The sequence below is a fragment of the Rhagoletis pomonella genome, unplaced genomic scaffold (genome assembly GCF_013731165.1).
Source record: "Rhagoletis pomonella isolate Grant_MI unplaced genomic scaffold, Rhpom_1.0 Rhpom_scaffold_00006, whole genome shotgun sequence".
Taxonomy (NCBI): Eukaryota; Metazoa; Arthropoda; class Insecta; order Diptera; family Tephritidae; genus Rhagoletis; species Rhagoletis pomonella.
Window position 1 is genome coordinate 10,849,834 of NW_023458560.1, and position 21,847 is coordinate 10,871,680.

Below are 21,847 nucleotides of genomic sequence, written 5' to 3' on the forward strand. Positions count from 1 at the left end.
TTTTAAGAAAAAGCAATTGCTTAGTTTTTATTCATAAGGCCCATTAAGTTAGCATTCAGCCCCATAAAACACAACCTTGTAAAATCTACTCATGAAAGGTAATAGTGGCGCACTATCCTGGGGCATTGAAAATACACGTGTTTCTTCCAAGAGCAATCTCCGCCTCGCCCCACTCAGTGTTATACCATAATCCATTTATTTTAAGCCTGCAGGTTGCCCTAAAGGCCTTGCCACGTATAAACGCCCAAAGTGATTGTAAGTGTAGCAGAGCATCAGGAACAGCGACAGGTGTTGTTGAGAAAGCTCCCGTACAGCACACGGTGACTGTCCTGTGAAGTTTAGCAAGCAGATACTCTTAGATAATTAACTTCGGAAGAGATCTAAGACGTGACTCCTTTAAGTGTACTAGGAATTATAATATCCAACTTTCTCCTTCTAGTGAAGAGCACAACACTAGTTAGGTTAGCGGACAGCCCCTGTACCAATTATATCTAGTGTTATTTGCGCCTTCCTGCATACAATTTACAGAGAAGGGCACGTAATGAGGCAGGTCCCATCATCTGCATATGCCGGTGCATAGATTTACAAGAAAAGAATCAGCCAAGTACTAGGACAAAGGCGGAAGCCCTAATTAACTCAGCACGTGACATGTTGACCATGCCCTTGGGCCGATTTGCATATGCTATCGAGGGTGGCATTATCGAAAGCACCATCGATGTCTACAAAAATGCCCAAGGCGAACTGCTTTTTAGTGAGGACATCGCTTATTCTGGGAATCAGATTCGGCAGAGCCGTCTCACAAGAATTTCTCATCTGAAAGGGATGTTGATGTGAAGGCTGGAGGTGAGTTGAAAGCATCAGCCTACGAATACGCAACTACACTAGTCTATCCAGACATTTCAGCAAGAAATACATCATCCTATCAGTTCTGAAGCTTTTTGGGCTAGTATAGTCATCCCTCCCTACCTTAGGAATGAAGACAACGTATACTAGTCTCCTTTATTGTGGTATATGAGCAAGTGCTAGCGAAGCAGTGAACATGTTTTCCATGGCCGCCAACCGAAGCTCAACACTTTCATTATACCATCAAGACCGTGCGATATGAAGCTGTCAAAAGATCCAATAGAATCATCGACCACACAAGAGGATTTATCCGACACCAGTGGGTCATTGACAGCGACCGCTTCCGACTGTTAAGAGGAACATATGGGCACTACCTCACCTCATTCAGGATGCACTCCTGGTCGCTGACACAGGAGAATTTAGTGATAGGTGAAGCCTTCCGTGCCCTGCCACAAGTGAGGATGGATTTCCACAATTTTAAGTACCACCTGGAGAATTAACATCCTTAACAGTCGGGGTGGGAGGTATTTCAGTGAGATATTTTCCCGTCATGCTACTACTTCGAGAGATACTCATACCAAGGGATTTGCGTCGTCTTTTACGACAACCAAGCCCACTTACAGCAAGAAACTTAAGAAGCTGTAGATTTTAGATTACCATGTTTCAGTTTTACGTAAATTGGGATCGGTGAGAGATTCAGACTTTCCAGTTATTTGATTCTGTAGCTCTTTAAAATAAAACGTTACTAGGCACGAATAAAGACGTGAGCTCAAAAGTTAATAGCGAAAAAGGCGCGTAAGAAAAACTTTGGCTAAGAAAGACGCGTAAACCTATTTCCGTGGTCAACTATATCTGCGGGTGTAACAGTGTACATTTAAATTTCCTAAAGAGTTTTTGGGGAATGATGTTGAAGTGACAGTCTTTGGCCGGGTATGAATCGTAAACATACGCGCCTTTCTTTGCCGTCAACCAGGTCAACGCGTCTTTCTTCGTCGATTTTTTTACGCGTCTTGTAATTTTTCCACGCTTCCTTTTTCGCCGTCAAAACATTCGCGCGTCTTTATTCGTGTCTAGTGATGAAATGTATGTAAACATTTGTTTGCCCGAATTTTTCGATGTGGCGGCGATCCGTGAAATATATAAAAAAGAAAATACCAAAACCAAATATTTTCGCTTCTGGATAAGGTTTACATGAGCTTTTAAAGCTCAGTTACTCTTTAACTTAACTTTTTTACTTTCACATTTCGTCGCTACGAAGATAGATGTCGCTACCAGGGTTGTTGCGAATATTATTCCGCAATAAAAGTTCTTTCCGGATAATAAACAAACCGCTTATCCAAATTGAACAAGTTTGGTACCAAATGAAAGAGGATAAAAATAGCTTTAAACCTGAAATGTCTAAACGTGGGAAGCCACACACTGAAAAATATTCCAATAAGAAATGTTAATTAATTGCCATAGAACAAACCTTGTGTCAGGTGTATGCATTTCTTTAGTATTAAATTATAAAAAAAATATAAATTAAGATCGTTCGTTATTTCTGTTTGAAAGCTATTTCATTCCTCTTTCATATGATACCAAATTTGTTTAATTTGGACGGGCGGTTTGTTTATTATCCGGAAAGGACTTTTGTTTTGGAATAATATTCGCAACAACCCTGGTCGCTACTTGCCACACCGAAATTCGATCGTACTAGTCAACCTCCCCATCAGTTCATACCTGTTTATAAACTAGTCAGCCTTTGGAAAAGGTTTATCAATTAATGTACTAGGATGGCCTTGATCACTTCTGGTTTTTGCTGCAGGTTATATATATGTACATATGTACATACATATGTATATGTGTACATATGTACATGTATACATATGTTCATACATTTGGACATACATATGTTTGTCAAAGTGCTGGTTGCTTTGACATATGAGCATACTTATGTATGTATGTGAATACATACATACATATGTATCGCATGTAAAACACTCAAAAGCTATCTTTATTGAATTAAATGGACGATCGACTGCGGTTTTCTCGGCAAAGGTAAAAATCTAAACTCCTAATCTCGATTTTTAATAACAAATGCAAAGGTATCTACATATATAGTCGAGTTTCGACTAGACATAGACATGAAAAATAAAAATGTCCACAGACACACAGAGATGTGATAAAGCACGTAAAGCATAGTTCACTCAAAATCGGTACGCATGAAATAGGTTATATCTTTTTAACAGGTTTTCAGAAAATAATATTTATTATATTAAAATAAAGGGAAGTATTCCGCTATAGATAGATGTTAGCGAAAGTTTCATATTTTGCTTGGATAAAATAACAGACAATTTCTTTGATAATGATAAAATTTTTGTGAACACCCATTCTAGAGACTTGAGTAGTCAACTTGTTCCACTAAACTACCTTTAGTTTATGGTTTTTTCATAGTTCGCGCATCTCTACTAATTTTGTTTTGAATAAATACCGTGAATTTTTCGATTTCGTAAATTGATGACTTCCAGAACTTTATTAACATCTTTGGCTTCAAACCGATTTAAAGCTACCTGTGAGTTATTAATTTTAATTTAAACCGACCAAAACTTAACTGAAGGTCTAAATAAATGATACAGTGGCTTAACACTTTGCGCAAGCGCTCCTTTCAGCATATTTTTGGGGTCATATGACTCATTGTGGAGTCTGACCGACTTTTAATGAGACTGTTTCGATTCTCTCGTCATTTTATATTCCTTTGACAACTGTGTCAATTTCTATAAATTTAGTTTTAAGAGGATATCAGCCTGTTTCTTTTTAGCTGAAAACTTTCAACGTGGGAGTTGACCAAAGTCAAGTCTTAAACATTAAACATGTTTTTAGTCATTATTAAAAAATACCACATTTGGTGTGAACATTGGGGTAAAGTAAAAGGGTGCGGTTTTTGTTATAAAATGTATTTAATCTGACAGAATTGTTTATATTATAACTCGATAAGGTTTAAGTCTTGCCATAGCTTGCATTCGCTGAACTGTGGATAATCGTTTTCCGATTCTCTCGCGCGATCTTCTTCTGATAAGCCGTTTTTTTTTCTAATTGAGGTAAACTTACGCTGGTGCGAAATGATATTATTTAATAATTAGCTTACTCCGTTAGTTTAGGCAGAAGGAATCCATTAATTGATTTTTGGAGGCAAATTAGAAGTTTTTGGTATATTTAATTTTAATTTGATTTTTGATCTCGAAATTGTCGGATTGTCAACGAATTTGTTCAACATTATTTTTTGAGCAGCCACTTCCAACGCAAATAAAACTGTCAAATTAAAAGCCAGTACTATGAAATTTAAACCTCATAATGGTAGATCTATTGCCAACGATTTGCATTGCAACTTTTTAATATGCGTACCGATTTTGAGTGAACGATACTTTAACTATAGCACAAGATATACGCTGCAAATAAATATTTGGCGCTTACACAATTGCTAGTTAGTGTTTTGTCAAGCTTCTCCTCCGTTTTGTGGTAATGCACCTTGATGTTGTCACACAAAGCAGTTTTAACATTTTTGTAAACAGAAAATCAACTTGACATACCAGACCACAGCGGATGGATCAATTGCTGAAGGACCGGTCTAGACTTGGTATGCATAACTGGCGGAAATACGTAAAAGAGAGAGAATATCGACGAAGTTTTTTAGTCTCGGCCCAAACAGATTAACGGTTGCAGTGAAATACACATAGGCAGAGCTTTTAATCAATGTTATTTACCCCTGTTACAGACTTCTACATAAGTACATGTAATGCTGTGCGTTGGGTAACCGTTTGCACTCAAAGCTCATTTAACAGATTCCTTATGTGACAAATCTCATACAATGCCAAGTATGAATAAATGAGTCTTAAGGTTCACTTGTCTGCGTAAGACATCTACATAGTATGTATGTATGTAAATTCAGTTTGAATCGAATCGTTAAATAGCTTTACAATTTAGATTTGACACAACACCTAGTCAATTTAATGGTGAGCTTTTCTGCAAGCTCTTGCAAACAAAATAAAATACCATAACTAGAATAAGCTTGCTCGGAAGTTAGACGACAGCCAGAAAGGCTAGCATTCAACGTGTCAGTTGTAGCTCAACCGCCTAACCGAAAAGTTTGCCGAAAATCGCGTTTCAAACAAATTTCTACTCAACTCACAATCAATTAATCTTCCAAGCTCTGCCAATAAAATACACAAATTATAAATAACAGTGCGCGTAATTACACACCACATACGAATAACTAAGTACTCTAAATAAATCTTTTTATTTTATTTTTTAAACTAATTGACCTGTGTTAAAAACAAAAAGCGAAAACACATTTTGTTTTGTAAATAGTACCCTTTATATCTATTTACAAACAAACGAACGATTGCTGCACTCCCCGACGTGCAGTGAATTCCTTCATACGAATAAATAGCTGCGACGCGCATAACCGAGTTCTTCCAAGTGCGCGGAAAATCATTTTTAAACTACAATTTCTCTTAGTAAGCGTAAAAGGAAAGTTCTGTGCCACACTGGTAAATTGACTTAATTGGAAAACATTTGGCTAGGAGCTGAATCAAAACAAGGACAACGAACGATTTGAGGAAACGCTACGAATTTACGGCGAGCAGCGTTTTTCCTTTTGTGAAGAGGCAATAAGGTAAGCGTAAGTTGCACGCTACTAACAATTAAATAAATAAACAAAAAAATAACGCTGCATGGAAAAGTGGGCGTCGTTTTGACATTGGCAGCATAGACTGGCAGTCCTTGAACCGCCAATGGTAAGGGTATTAACAAGGGGAAGCGCCTGTTTGTTTTGCTTAGTGCAATGCATTTTATGCACATTTGCGTGGCAAAGTGACTTTTTATTGTTGTTGCATTATTGCTTTCTCGGTTCATTGACTGGCTGCTTGCTGGAAAATGAGATGGGATGGGCGCCAGCGGCCGGTTGCGTCTCTTCATCTATCGATCGCGCTGCTGTTTTATCGAGTTGATCGTCTTAAATTTCAAATCTATGCATAATATTATTTTGCCTGTTAATGTGTTGGTGGCATTAGAAAGCGTTTTGCACTGTTTAAGGTAAACGTTTTTTATGAATGTCACTTGAATGGCAACGGAAATGTCCAAATATGTAAATCTCTCATTAAAATAATTAAGTTTTTGCGAGATTTATTGTTGTGACACCCTGTCCTACAAATAATGACAGCGCGACGGCCATTTATGGTAACATCTCTTGAATAAAATATGTTTTTAATAGGAATGGTTTTATAAAAAAAAATAATAATTTGAATGCATTAGCGCAAACATAATTTTTTAAAGTTTTGTAGAAATAAATTTTTTCACATTTTACTTAAGGATTGGCATGAATTCCGTTTGCTTTCATAACAACACATTTTGCCACTATTGTTAGAGTTCTTTCTATCAAAAAGTGTTCCAAATCTTGTATTATATCCCTGCGATTTAAACGGAAAAATTACTACTTATTTTGATCATAAAATTAAGAAATTAAACCCAATAACGAGAAAATATACATAAATACATACATATGTATTTACATTGATATGTACGTATGTGTACTATATGTATCTTGTAACCAAAGAACTAAATTCTTAATATAACGATATTTGATCGAAAGAATTAGGAAAAATTATTAGCAGCTACAGAAGAGGTTATAATCTTAAAAATATTTTATTGTTATTAATAAATGCACGGACGTAACATTCGCACATTTACATATACGTTTAATTTTTTTGTCGGCAATTAACTTATACATAAATTAAACATATTTTATGGTATTGGGGAAGGTTTAAAGCAGTACTTATAAGAAAAAAATCGTGGAAATTGGAATTTAAATTAACGGCGGTGTATTTTCTTTCGAAAGTTGAGATGATCATTTACATAAGTCTAAAGATTTCTGAAACTTTATATTTATATATATATATTTTCAAGAGAAAATAACGAAATTGGCAAAATGTTTTATAAAAGCACACTAAAGGTTGGATTAAAATCATTTACCGTTAAGAAATAGAAGTTTATTATATTGTTGTATTTTATTTAAAGATATATGTAGTTCTTACAACTAAGGATATTAGAGCTTTGCTCCAAGTAGTAATAGGGGCAAATCACATTTCTTAAATAAAGGTAAAAATAAATACAAATGAAATTCATACATATTGTATATTGCCACTTCATTTATTATAGAATATAATATTAGCATAATGAGATCCCAATGATCTTTTTTATGATTAAGCATTAAAATATGTTAATGTTCAACATTAAGTGATATAAAAGACAAAAACAGGAACAACAAAAACTTACAAAATCTGTAGAAAATGATAAGTGGAGCATAAGGAAAAATATAAGAATAATGGATTGATTAAACTATACCTAACTAGATAGCGAGCCTCGGAGGAAAAGGGTATACCTTTGGATATGACATAGCATTTTAACGAAAATAAGAATACAAAACACTCTTAAAGTTGCTTATATTCCAACTATTATGAGATGGAATCGAGTTCCAGGTGCGAATAGCATTGACAAAAAATAGTCTTGCAGATGTTAGATAATTATAGTTGGGTGTAATTAATTCCCTTAGGAGCGCAAATTTCGGGAAAGATAATTTTTCAAACAGGTTCCTTATCCACCATAAGGCGAAATAGAAAAATGCAATTTCTAGCTTTCAGGTGTTCAAAGTAGTATTTGTATAAGGATTTGTAAATAGAAACTTGCAAAGAAAACAAACATCCGATTGCGTCTGCATGACTCCTGCACGACTTTGCAACTCACTTTAAGTTGGTTTTGTCATAGCTAATTAAAAGTGCGGTATTTATCGAAATCCCGCCAAAAAGCTAACTACAAGTTTCTTATCTTTAACAATTGATAATTTTTCACTGCAGGGGTAAATGATCGTATTTCGCTAACCCAAAAACATACCGCGTAACGTGATTGAACACCATATCAGTTTTATGAGCACATTGTGAGTCCAGCTTACTGTAGATTAATTCCGAGTAACATATTATTGGTATTATTAATTGAATGGCGAGTTGACTGACGCCTAATGCACACCGGTTTAAATGTAGCAGACATTCTTAAATTCCGCAGAGTATAATATACTTTGCCGACAATGGAATTAATATGATCAACGGAGGTTAAATTAGTGTTTATAACAAAACCAAGGTTAGTTACTTTTGACACAACCTTAAGACACTTATCACCAATGTACAGAGAAGGTCCCACATTACTAATGATTTTTCACTATTAACCATGAAGATATGTATAGACGATAAATGCTTATTGAAATCCGCGCACAAATTAACCACATCATCGTGACCCCTGACAAATAAATTTGAATGTCATCCGCATAAGCATGCATTTTTGCATGTTGACAAGTATTAAATATGTCATTACTGAACTTGCTAAATAGTAATGGACCTATAATAGAGCCAGCGGCCTAAGTTCGGATATTTCATAACCAATTTCTACTCTCTGAGCTCTGCCGGACAAGTAGATTTTCATTAATCGAGCAAGCAGTTCACTAAACCCAAAGTGATTCTTAAGTTTAGCGCAACGTAGGTCATGGCTAACCGAGTCAAAAGCTTTGGAAAAGTCTAAGGCATAATAGTGTCATATTGTTTTTATCAAAGGATATACGTATGTTGTCAAGTATTTTAATCATACCTGTGGGGCAGCTGTGCTTTGCTCTAAACCCAGACTGAAAGGGAGACAGTAATCTGAATTTGCTGAGATAAGAATATATTTGTTCAGACACTAAGCACTCAAGTACTTTAGACAAGACAGGCAAGATACTAATTGGATGGAAATCACAAGGACTACACGAAGATTTATTTTTAGCTACAGGACTCACTGTTGCAATCTTCCAAGCATCAGGGAAGCATGAGGTTGTAAAGCAATGGTTGATGGCTTAACAAACCTTAATGGAATTCCGTCTTCACTCATTGCGTTGGATCGTAGTTTGTAGGTACATCTAGCTACGTCAACCTAGGATACACCACAAAACTCAATCATTTCGCAATTAGGTCTAAGTGAATATGAGAATGAGGGCTGTGGGGAAGGTAAACAGGAGGAAGAACGACTAATGAAGAAATCATTGAAAGCTTCAGTAGACAATTCGTACTGTCACTAATATGTACTCGGAGACTTTTTAAGTTATTCCCAAGAACATTATTGATAGAAAAAGTAAAAATTTGAATTACATGCATTTTTTCGTTTCTGATTGACTATTTCTCGGATTTGTCCATATACAACAAACATAAGTACACACGATTGTACAGAGGATTTTAACAACAAATGTATATATCTGTGTTCGTATGGAATAGTAGCTTATGTTCAAAGGCTGGCTTTAGTATAAACAGCATTCGCGGCATACGATTGCGAATGACTTATTGGCGCCGAGCCGTTGAAGGACATTTGGCAAATAAATGTACAACAAATAGTTCCGATACCAGAAAGTCGATATTCTTATTAAGTCTCATCAAAAAATTCCTTGTCGTTTAAAGAATAAAGGGAATGCTGCATTATACTAAAGCCAGCTTCCCGACATAAGCTACTATTCCATACGAACACAGATATGTATGTACATATGCATGTATTTTTAAGCGATAGCCGTAGTTTCAACCTGATCTGAAATACGTACAACCATTTTGCATAAATATATATAACATGCATTTGTACATACTATGTAACCAAACCAAAACAACTGTATGACATCAGCATACGAAACCGGTCTACAGCTAATCTCATTTACCATTTTCCGCTCATGAGCTCATGTTACCATAAGAAAGAAGCCAATCTTGCGCTAGAATGAAATGGGCTGTTAAAAAGTTCAATACAAATTTAACCTTTTTAATTGAGATACAAATTTTGTATTTCCCAATAAGTTATTAAGTACACTTACATATACATACGTATTTACACGTAAAATGCAATTTCCGCCCTCCAACGCATTCAGCTATAAGCAAGCAAATCAATTAAGCCATCAACTCCGTTTTAGTGCGGCTTAAGAGTCGAATGTGCTTATTCATGTACAGATGTATGTAGTATATGTATATGTATATTTTGAATAGCATGTTTGCATATATGTACATATTGAATTAACCGCATCTATTTATGTGTTACCGATCCGCGAGACCTATGTAGGCTATTTGGCAAACAACCAATTGTTGGGCCAAAACGTCAACGCACTTTAAAACATTTTCTTCCGCAATTGAGTGCAACTAAATGCATACATATGTATATGCATGTAATAGCATATGTATAAAGTGGATCAGAGAAGTTCACCAGGTATGAAAAAATACAAAACAAAAATATATTGAAATGAAAACGATTTCACTTAGAATTCTGAAAATAGCCATTAATTCAGCTGTAATCCAAAATATGTAAATGGACCAAAAGAGAAAATATCTGTACGCCACCGCTTTTATTGATTTTAATGGCTTTTGATGCAAATTAAGAGGGCAGGATGGTGTTAGGGAGGGGTGAAGATGTAATTTTTAAAAGCTTATATTTCGAAAAATGTTTAACCGATTTTCAGAGTATGGATATTGTTGGAAGGTGGGTAAAATACGTTTCATCTGATATGTATATTTATATATAATTGATATACCTATATACATACATACATACAGTATCGGTCATATCTATAGCACGCCATTTCCAAGTGATATTGTGTGCCCCTTATGTTTATTTATTTATTTTTAAGAATTTTCAATTAAAATTTAGTTCATTCTCAGACAAACCCCACATATACCCAAGTTCAACAATTTGTAGAAAACTACAAAAAAGTGTAACAAATTTTCACCTAAATTTGAAACTTTTTTCCCGGAAGTGTTTTTGAGTACACAGGTTTTTAGCCCCTGCAATTTTAGTCTGATAATGTGCAAATTTCAAGTGGCTACGAATTACCGTTAATTTTTTAGAATTTTTTTTTATCGCATTGGCTTCCATATAATGAATAAACTGAATTTATTTGTATATGGAAGAAAACCGCAACACCTTTGGCGAAAAAAATTCTAAAAAATCAACGGTAACTTTTAGCCACTTGAAACTTGCACATTATCGGACTAAAATTGATTGGGCTATAAAACTGTGTATTCAGAAAAATTCAAACACTTCCGAAAAAAATTTTGAAATTTAGGTGAAAATTTGTTGCACTTTTTTGTACTTTTCCACAAATTTTTAAACCTGGGTTTATATAGGCTTTGTTAGAGAAAGAACTGTATTTTAATTGAAAATTCTTAAAAATAAATAAATAAATAACATAAATAAATAAACATAATAAATAAACATAAGTGGCGCACAATATCACTTTGAAATGGCGTGCTATAGATATGACCGATACTGTATGTATTGAGAAAAACAAAAAAATTATTCCAATCTTTAACCGACTACAAAAAAAGGGAGAAAGGCTGTCAATTCAACAGATTGTTTTTTTTCGTATGTACATATTTTACCGTATGACTTTGGGCTACGTGAACACAGGCCCAATTCTTTTTTCATAGGCAATATGGTACCTCAAGGGTAGCCCCATACTAATATGGTTTATAAAGAGATTAACGGCGCTTCTAAATTTTTCATATAAGCATTGAAGCCGGTTGTGTTTTTTAATTAAAAATTCCTTCTTTTTATTAAAAATGTATAATTTTCTTTAAAGAATTACGAAACTAACTACATGCAAAAATATGTTTATTAAAAACGAGCATAAAAATACTTTCATTTGATGTAAGAATGATTTGTTACAAAAAAATCTTCGACGCATTATATTTTAGGGTAAGTTGGTAACCACATACATTTTTGAATCAACCAATTCTTACATTTTGGATCATTCCCTGTAAAAGCGGAAAACAACATAATCTTTAAAATTTCATTAATTATCCCTAGTGCGTTAATAACCCATGTATATAAATGCCTACAGATCATTAATCCGCAGAAAAGTATCAATAAAATCAAAAACAAAAAAAAAATGGAATTTATGTTTATGGAAACTTTTACTTCATACATAATTACTTTACACCAGACACAAAGACCTGTCCCGCCAGTCGAAAATTGAAATAATTTTTTAATATTTCTATGAAAATTATATCAGCACAATTTTTTAACAAAGAACGAAAGCGTATAGTATATACATATGTATTTAAAAACAAAAAATTGTGGCTTAAAAGTTAAGTGTTTTGACCAAAATTCCTCTTTGAATGTACAAAGGTCTAAGAGAGGAGTTCAGTAATAGTAGTAAAAATTGAGATGTTCAATCGTTCCATCTTAGAAATTATTAATTCTTTATTTATAATATTTAAAAACATACAGTTTTGTAAGTATAAGCAAAATGTAATTATATTAGATTTAAAATTTGCAGACAAAATTTCTACCAAATTTTGACAAAAATCGATAGACATATTTTTATTATTTAACATATGAACTACACACACACCTCCGAAAGTTATAGCCAACCTTTGCCAACTTAGTTTGATATTTGAATTTAAGAGGAATGTAATTTTCACTATGTTCTATTAAAATCCACATACTTTTTAAACTAGAAAGCCGTCATATTGGACCCATCATTTAAAATTTTTGAAACCTGCTTTCAGATTAGTAATCAGCAGGGAACGGATTTTCCGGAAACTGCATTTTTTCCTGCTAAAGATATAGAGTATATTCGATTAAGAATGCCCATGATTTAGCTTTCCCCGATTCAATATATGTATACACATTTGATGTTGCCTTTGTTTGTATATATATATGACAGGCTGCACTGCATGGTTTTGCTATCTTGTCGGTCAATAATTTCCATAACTCGCCTAATGCTATAACATTTTTTAAATACTTACTAATATTGATAGATCACATACGACATTACGAGTAATATATATCTGTGCCCGTCGATCAAAGTAATCTAATAGCCCGAACACAATGAAAACGACGAGCTACAAACCACAGCTGTCAAATTATTTTAACACGTACTCTTATGTAGATAATTATTTTACGACGACCGGGCTACGCGACGGCTGTGGTTGTGGCCGGATTAGATCTATTTCTATTTTTCTGGCGACAGATAAGGTTCTTCCTCTTCTTTTATGTCAAACTCATACAAATTCATGATGTCGCTGCCGCGTTCAAAGAAATCATGTCGCCATCGACAAAGCGCTTAGATAATAAAGATGACAAATTGGAAGCTGTGGTCGGTAGCTCGTCGTTTTCAATGTGTTCAGAACTTGAGACGAGATAGGCCTTTTTCCCTTTAAAGTAACATTTCATTGGGTTCCCAAACAATATTTTAACGTTTATTTAGCCATAGGTGTAGATCAAGATTACTTTTCAATAGAAGCTTAATAAAAATATACAAATTTTTAAGGGAAACTGGCTATTTTTTAATTCAAAGTCAAACCTTCTAAAGTCACTTCAGCTAATTTAATTGACGGGCACAGATATGTGTCCATGTATATGAATTTTTTTTCACAAAGTGAAAAGAAGAATAAGAAAAGAACTTTAACCTATGATTGTATGCATTTTTAATCAGTTGTTTGACAGCTATGGGCCGTTTTAATAGTGACGAGTTAACTCTCATTCAGCAGTTAACTACAGGCTTTTAGTACCAAAAATTGAAAGTTAACTGCCGAATTTTAACCCCCACTGTAAAACGGCACTACACGGTATAGTGACTCTTGATAAGTGAGAAGTGTTCGAAATTCCATGTCCTTTTAATTGCCTGTGTTTAAGAATTATAACGCAAAAGCTCACATCAGAACAATCAGTTGTATGTGCCTATATCTTTTACTTTTCCGATTTTGTCGCATCCAACAAATGACTAATAAGTACATTATAAAAGGGCACCAGCGTAGCAACTTTTAGTGGGATATTTCTAAAACTGAGGGACTAGTTTACGTTCAAACAAACAGATAGACATAGACGCTATAGCTTTTTATTGGTCTATCTCATCTTCTTCTGGGACTTATCGGACCAAAGTTATAATACTATTTCATGAAAGCATAAAAAGCATGCAAAAAATTCTGTGTAAAAAGAAAATCAAGTGCCAGTTACTCTCGAAATTCGACCCGCTTTTTACTATTTCTTGAACAATTTATTTGCATTACAGTTTTGTGGCTGAAAGTTTCTCTAGGTGCATTTTTTTGACGCGAGCGACAAAAGAACCCTCATAATATTTATGTTAGCATATTAATATATTGAATTTATTTCATTTTATTTTTTACTCAATTCAAACGACCGTCGTCTCAAAACATTTCGAACAATTAATTTTGTGAAGAGGCTTTTGTAAATATGCGAATACATACTTGTAGATACATACATATGTAGATACATATGTATACCCAATATTAAAAATTTCGTTACAGTAATTATGTTTAACGAGCTGTCATTATCACGAGTACTCTACACATGTGCTACTTCTCTAAATTTGTCTAAATTACCTGTTGTAACGAGATTAGGCGCATTGCAGATGTAAATTCAGTAGTATCCTTGTGCATACACAGGGCCGTCGAGAAGGTGTTTTCGGCGGGCCGTTTTTATTTATTAGTAAGTCTCCAGAATATTTCTGATGATTTGGTCAAGTAAAATGTATTTTCAATGAAAATATAAAGCAGAACAAACTAACGCCACATCTTATCTAAATTTAGTTACAAAAAAACTTTACGGGCTTTTCTGTCCACAAATATTGAGATGACGGATTCAAAATCAATATTATGAGCCAAAGTTGATTCTAATGCCAACATTCCGAGGCTAGTTAGTCTACCTTTGTTCATCGCATCACGTGAAAAATTCCTAATACAAGCTAAAAAACTGAATAACCGTAAGCTTACGGAAACAATCACTGGAATAGTGATATTTTCCACGCGAATTGTCTTTGAATGTCTTCGATCAAATCCATAGGAATGTCCACATCTTTTCCAGCGCCAATCGCTATATTTTTATGTGCTTAACAATATAGTTCCATGTCGTTAAAATGGTCGTACAGTTAGTCATTTCATCTTCTTCGGTACTCGTCGTCCGCGCGAACAGGACCATACATTTTGCGTAGAATAATTTTCTCAATAGCCACCAAAGCCTTATCATCTGTATTCGACATCTTCCATGTTTTTTTTTTTAATTTATAATATTTTTTTTTTCAATGATATTCATCCGGACCCGGTGTAATTGAACCACCTGATCTTCCCTCTCGACGGCCTGTAAATACATACATTCATATGTGCATATACATTAGCGGACCACCCTAAAAAGTTAAGTCGGAATTTTAATGCTCTCGCCTCTAGGATTGTTCTATAGAGAAAAAAATAAACCCCTGTTTTTTATTTTGAAATCCAAAAATATTTAGAGGTCGCTCAATATACTCAAAGTTGTAAATGCATTGTATATGGGAAAAATAGAATTTTTCGTAGAAATGGTATAGAATTCATGAAAATAAATATTTCTCGATCGGAAAACTGTTGCTCTTCAAGCGACTTCCAACAATAACATCAAATTTTTTATCCAAACATATTACTTATTTTTTTATAGATCCCCAAAACCCCTAACAAAATTAAATGGGTGATACATAAAAAAACCTGAGTATTATACATAGCAAAATAAACAATTGGGTATTAGAATTGGAGGACTCCTAGGAGAAACGGAGTCTGCCTATCAAAAATATTAATTTTTAAGAATTCTATACCATTTCTACGAAAAATTCTCTTTTTCCCATATAAAATACATTTAAGAATTCTACTAAATACTAAATACTTTTTGATTTCAAAATAAAAACAAACATAGGTAGGTCTATTTTTTCGGTATAGAACAATCCTAGGGGGTGAGAGCATTAATATTCCGGCTTTACTTGTTTCGGACCACCGTAGTATACATGCATACGTATGTAGGTATGTCCATAAATGTAAAATTTAAAATGAAATCAGTAATTTGTATAAACTACCAACTTGCATAGTACATACATACATATGTACATATGTATGTTCACATATGCATGCTATCAAGCGGCAAATTTAGTGTCAAAAACACGATACTTGACGTCATTTGTATTTATTAAACATTTATTTTTATGATCAACGCTCATTCGACTCTATAGCCTTTTGTTCCTTCTTTTTTCACATCCATTCTGAATTTGACTCTTTTGATTTCGTTATAAAATTGTATGTATGTATGTACATATATCCGTAGTATGAGGTAATAACAGCTTCTCACGGGGGATAAAATTGACAAATTAAAATCCCATTATTAATGTAGGTGCACACATACTTTGAATGTGAAAGTATGAAGTCATGCCAATGATAATATTCCTTCGTTCAAAAGATGCGATGTATTAGACATTTGGAATTAGAATAAATATTCGCGTCTGCTAATTTTAACACAAGTTTTTGTACTTCTTTTTATTTAGCTTTAACCCAGCTTGTTGGGTAAGAAACAGTGTTTTCATGTTCTTTCTTATCTGTTCTAAATTTAACCGACCAATCTGAGAAGATTTTTGTGTTTTGTAGGCAGGACAGATGCATAATAAGTGTTCTGCAAGTACAGCTCGGTTTGGTGAAGACTTCAGATTTTATTTCAAACCCTGTGTCAAATACATGTTGAGTGAAAATACACCATCTCCTAAAACGACATAATTCGTGGAATCAGCGCTTTCGCGATCACACTTGAGCAAACAACTATATGTCTAACAGTTATCGGTTTTTTGTAGGTAGGATCTTTTAATCCGGTTGTTTTATTACACTGTGCAACAAAAACCAAAAATTTTTAAAACACACGAAAAAGTCAATATATTCCCAAAACTAGGAGCCAAATATAGTATAACTGCGTTTTTAATTTTTCTCTCTGACGTCAGGATTTTTTTTTAAAGGACTTTGAAATTTCTAGAATATGATTGAATAAAAAAATTATTCAATAGATGCGGTGCATTGTAGAATAACAATATGGGTATCAATTAAAAGGAAAAATGCTATAGAATAGAAAAAAAATTAATTTTTGGGTGCTCCAGGACGAATAAGTATTGAAAATGTCCTTTTAAAACTTTATAATCGAATATACTCGAAATTCGTCCTTCTAAGTTTATTAGTTTTAGAAAAAAAAATTTTACACTTCTCTTTATAAGATATTGATAGTTACAATATGCATAAATGAAGATACTAGAATCATTGCACTGTACAGCACTCCGCTGGATATTGGATCAAACCAATTTTTTTTAAGATATTGAGTATAGGTAAAAAAGTGATTTCCCCGTTTTTGGAAGTTAGCCTCCGAAATCGAGATATGGGCCTTCGAAGTTCGAGATAGGATCTTTGGTAAAAAATTTTTTTTTTTTTATTAATGTAAATAACTAAAAAAAAAACTAAGAATACAGTCGTTGACCGCCTTTTGCTCTTATTTAAATGGTTTATAACTTTTTCTTTGCAAACTTATATTACAGGTGCTATTAGGGGGCAAAGGTCGGGTCTTCGAAAAATTAAAAACCTTATATTTCAAACAATTTTGAACTGATTTTTAAAAAGTTGGTATCGTTGTAAACGTGATTAGACCCCCTGCTTCTCTTTTGATACGCTTATTTGTATACTTTGTATGTACAAATTTGAGAAAAAACATTTAAAAGGAAAAAAAACCTTTTTTTATAAAAAAAAAATATTTTAAACAAACAAATTACTAACCGACTTTTAAAAAATGTATATCGTTGTTAACGCAATCAAATCTTATTTGTTCTGATATTAATGATACATTTGAGAAAAAACACTTAAAAGGAAAAAATACCTTTTTTATAAAACAAAAAAAAAATAACAAAGAAATTACTAACCGCTTTCTAAGAATTTGGTATCGTTGTAAAGGCGATTGAACCCCCTTTCTTTTGGTGTGCATATCTGTATACTTCGTGTATAAAAATTTGAGAAAAAACACTTGAAAGCAAAAAATGCCTTTTTTAATAAAGAAAAATATTTCAAACAAAAAACTACTAACCGTTTTTTAAAAAATTGGTATCCTTGTAAAGGCCACCAGAAAACTTTTACTTTCTTAAATCAAAAATTTCGTTTTATATACACAAAAAAAATATAATTAAAAACATTTTTTCCCTCTATATAAACTCCTGCCCCTAGATGAAAGGCTGGCTACGCCCTTGTATACAAAACAATTAAAGTATTTAAACCGGAGGTATATCATATGGTCAGTTTGTTCTTTTAGAGTGTAATTTTTTTTTATCTAAAACTAATAAAGTACAAAGGACGAAATTCGAGGATGTGGTAATTAACATATTAGTCCTTGACATATATTTTTTTTTTTTAAATAAATATTGGAAATTTCCAAGGATATTCAAGGATAAAGTTTTAAAAGGACATTTTCAATATTTATAAACTTGGGTAAGTTCAAGATGTATTAAGCAAAGTGTGATTGACAACTTAGGTAGGCTCTCTTTTAAGGTACTATTAGGCCAAAAGATATAAACAAGCGATTCAAAATTCATAAAAAATCTTTTCAATTTGACTTTATAGGATGGTTCTTCTGAGAGCAATGTCAAATTCAATCACACTTTGTTGAATACATTTTGGGTAAGTTTGAGTAAAAAAGTTTTGAGAGAGTTTTTATGAAATTTCTTTGAATTTCCGATGTGATCAAGGGGTTGAGATTGATCGTAAAATTTTTGAAAAGGTCTCTGAAGGCAAGAACTATTTTTTATGCATACATATGTATTATGTATGTGTAAAGTAAAATGATTTTTGGTCAAAACTGGAAACTTAAATTTATTTAAAGAATTTCTTCTGCGGTATTAAAAAATTTCTTTGGATACTAATGTTTGAGAGGCTGCCAACTAAAATGTGCAATTCATTCCCATTTAGCATTAAAACAAAAACTACATTTCTAAAAAAAAGTGCAAGCCAAAATATGATGAACCAGCTGTACAAACTTTAGAAACCAGAAAATTTTAGTTGAGAAAAAGAAGTACACGCAAGGATTTCGCAAAAATGTATTGAAATATTATCGTTTTTCAAAAGTGCCATTTGAAGTAAAATAGGGCCAAAAATGGCACGGTAGAGTCCCAAAAATGGCTGCACTACTGTGTAATGCTTAAAATAAATTTATAAATAAAAAACAATTTTCTGTTTTATTGTATCCCATAAATGCATGTCGTTATTGAACTTTGAAAGGGATGAAAGGATTCTCTCTTTTAAATCGCATTTTTTGCAATTTGTTGTAAGTAGTAAGCATATCTTCCGCAAAAATTTTTGAAACCTAAATTAAATATCAACGATATTATGACACTTTTCCGAAAACTCGCTCCTTTTATATGCATGTAGAACGACAATGCTGAACCCAGCCAGCATTTTGTAAAATTTTCAAACAAAAAGTGATCATATTTGACTCTCCCAGATGATAAAAACAATCGAATATGCACTTATTTTGTAATCAAATATGAATATGTCGTCGGGAAAATGGTACCCTCCCGTTCAATTCAAGAGTGCACGGTAACAACCGGTTTTCGTATGAGAGTTTTGCAAACCGTGCAATCCGTGCAAGGGCTTTGCAAGACTCAGAGAATACCCCTATTGATTTGTTAGTTTGGGGTTGAAATATTTTTTACAGTTCCAAAACGATATTGTTTTATTTGGTATTGACGTTTTAGTCGTTTGGCTCAGTAACTTATTTTAATAATGTTTTATGATCCCTATTTTTATGTAATTTATACTTATATTTTAGGTAATTTTTGTCTATTCTTTTTGGCAATTTCGGTATATTTTTTGAAGTAATTTTGAATCAAATTTTTGTTAATTTTATGATCATATTTGTTGCCATTTTCGTATCAAACTAGTCATTCCTGTTTATTTTTCTAATCATTTTATGTTTTTGTTATTTACTTTACATTTTTTTAGTAATTTTATAATTGTTGTAATTTTGGAATGATTTTACCATTAATTTTAGCGAATGTTTTCTAGCAATTATAATCAGATACCATTTTCAGAATCTATAACTTATAATTATATGTATGTATGTATGTTAAGATTTTTAAAAATTACGTTTACTTATTTCATAATCATTAAAAAATAAATAATAATTAAATTTAAAATAAACGGGTATATGTAAACTAAATGGCAATTACATTTTAACACAAAAAGGGAGTCCCGTTATAGTGGCAAAAATTATTGTCTCTTTCTGATCATAAAAAATACACATTTGACTATTGTATTTAATTTCATGATAACTCAGTATTTAGTCACCAAAAGGAGTCAAAAATGCTTCTGATAGATGACAATCCAAAATTCAAACATCCAAATGCCGACTGGGAATATACTCGTATAACTATATATGTATGTATGTATATATGTGTTTGTATACTTACGTGTAAACTCTGATGAATATAACTCAAACAAAGAAACTTTCTTCAACAGCCAATGATTGCAAAACCCACGCACTCTACTAAATAATTTTGTCTGGCATTGTTCGCAATTCGTATAAATGCGAATTTTTCATTGAATTTTGTAAAATTTCGCTTGATTCAATATAATAAGCGCAACTCCATATTTAGCTAAGAACAAGCAAACGTAGACTTGTCCGTAGGCGTTCATAGGCATTTGTAAACCTGATTCATAGCGTAACGTAATATTTGATGGCACGAAAACAAGTCTGAAACCGTCATTACATTGTGTGGGCGATAAATTTTGTACATACAGTACATATATACATATATACATATGTGTATGTATATAGATTTTTTCAATATCAGTAATATTCACTATTTTTTCGAAGCCATACATAAGGCGTTATTTGTTATTGCATATACATATGTATATACATATATATTTCATATATAAATACTAGTCGATATTTAATAGACATGTTCTTATGTACATAAATGCCTTTTGTTTTTTGTATTTAAATTTAATACATACTTTTTATTGGTGGACCTATAAGTGTGCCGCTGGGCGTATGAGTAACTTTTTGCTTGGTAGCGGCCGAACTATTTCACTACATAGGTATGTACATATGTATGTAGTATATACTTACCAGAGATGTTGCGAATATTTGAATTCGCATTCGTTATGCGAATGATTCGCATCATTTCATATATTCGGATTCGAATGACAGGAATGTTTTGCGAATGCGAATGTCTACATGGGCAGAAAGTCCACTCTAATATTGTTGAAATGGCTCTAAGTCTGTCTAGCCAGGGTGCGGACAATAGCCGGCTTTTAGCTTCAGGCGCTAAACGGTTTAGTAGTATATCAAGCAGCATTGATAGGCCTTCAACAAGGACTGCTAAAAGTCTTATAAGCAACCAAGAAATAATTTTAGATTCCTCCAGCGAAAGCGAAGCCTCGGATGTAAAATCTGGGGGCATTAAAAAATGTGAATTCAAAGCACAATTGAAGGCCTATCTTAAAGAAAAACGAGCTCATCTCGGTGAAAATCCCCTCGATTGGAGGAAAACTAAACTAAAATACGACAAATTGACAAATCTGCACCCGCCAGCGTTCCAAGTGAGCAATTGTTCAGTGCAGCCGGCCTTATATACGAGCCTCTAAGAAATCGCCTCATGGGAGAAAAGGCAGCAAAATTACTTTTTTTGAAATATAATATGCCCAACATCCCATGCGCGGTTTATGTCGAAAGCTATTTATTGCCTGAAGATATTTCTTTTTCGAGAACAGTTCAAACTGACGCCAAGAGAATTTAATAGTTTACGAGATATTTGCATTTTCCTCATTCGCCTTTATATGAAAGCTTGGTACTAGTGCACAAATCCCATTAAGGCTCCAATGCAAGATTTAAAATTTTTACAAAATGAAATTGAGTACGCCCAAACTGATGCAGTGGTATCCAATGCGGTTTTGAAAAAGTTCAAGAGTCATTTATGGTACTTAATGCCGGAGACAACAGCTTTAGCGCTTTTTGATAATGATGTGCCAGTGGAGGAAAAACGGGAAATGGTGAAGGCACTGCAAGCAGTCGAGCCAAACGTAAAATTCAGTGAAGATAGAGTAATTTCAAATCCCGCTCTCTTGATTGGCAAAACTATTAGAGA

The 21,847-nt window shown here is 33.3% G+C and overlaps 1 protein-coding gene across 1 annotated transcript in view; it reads left to right on the forward strand.

Annotated features, from left to right (window-relative positions):
- Positions 1-4,950: 4,950 nt before the first annotated feature.
- LOC118740393 (DNA-directed RNA polymerase II subunit RPB1) overlaps positions 4,951-21,847 on the forward strand; it is a 58,021-nt gene continuing 41,124 nt past the window's right edge. The window contains 1 exon segment of the mRNA XM_036471910.1: positions 4,951-5,494. The gene's annotated coding sequence lies outside the window, so the exon portion shown is untranslated.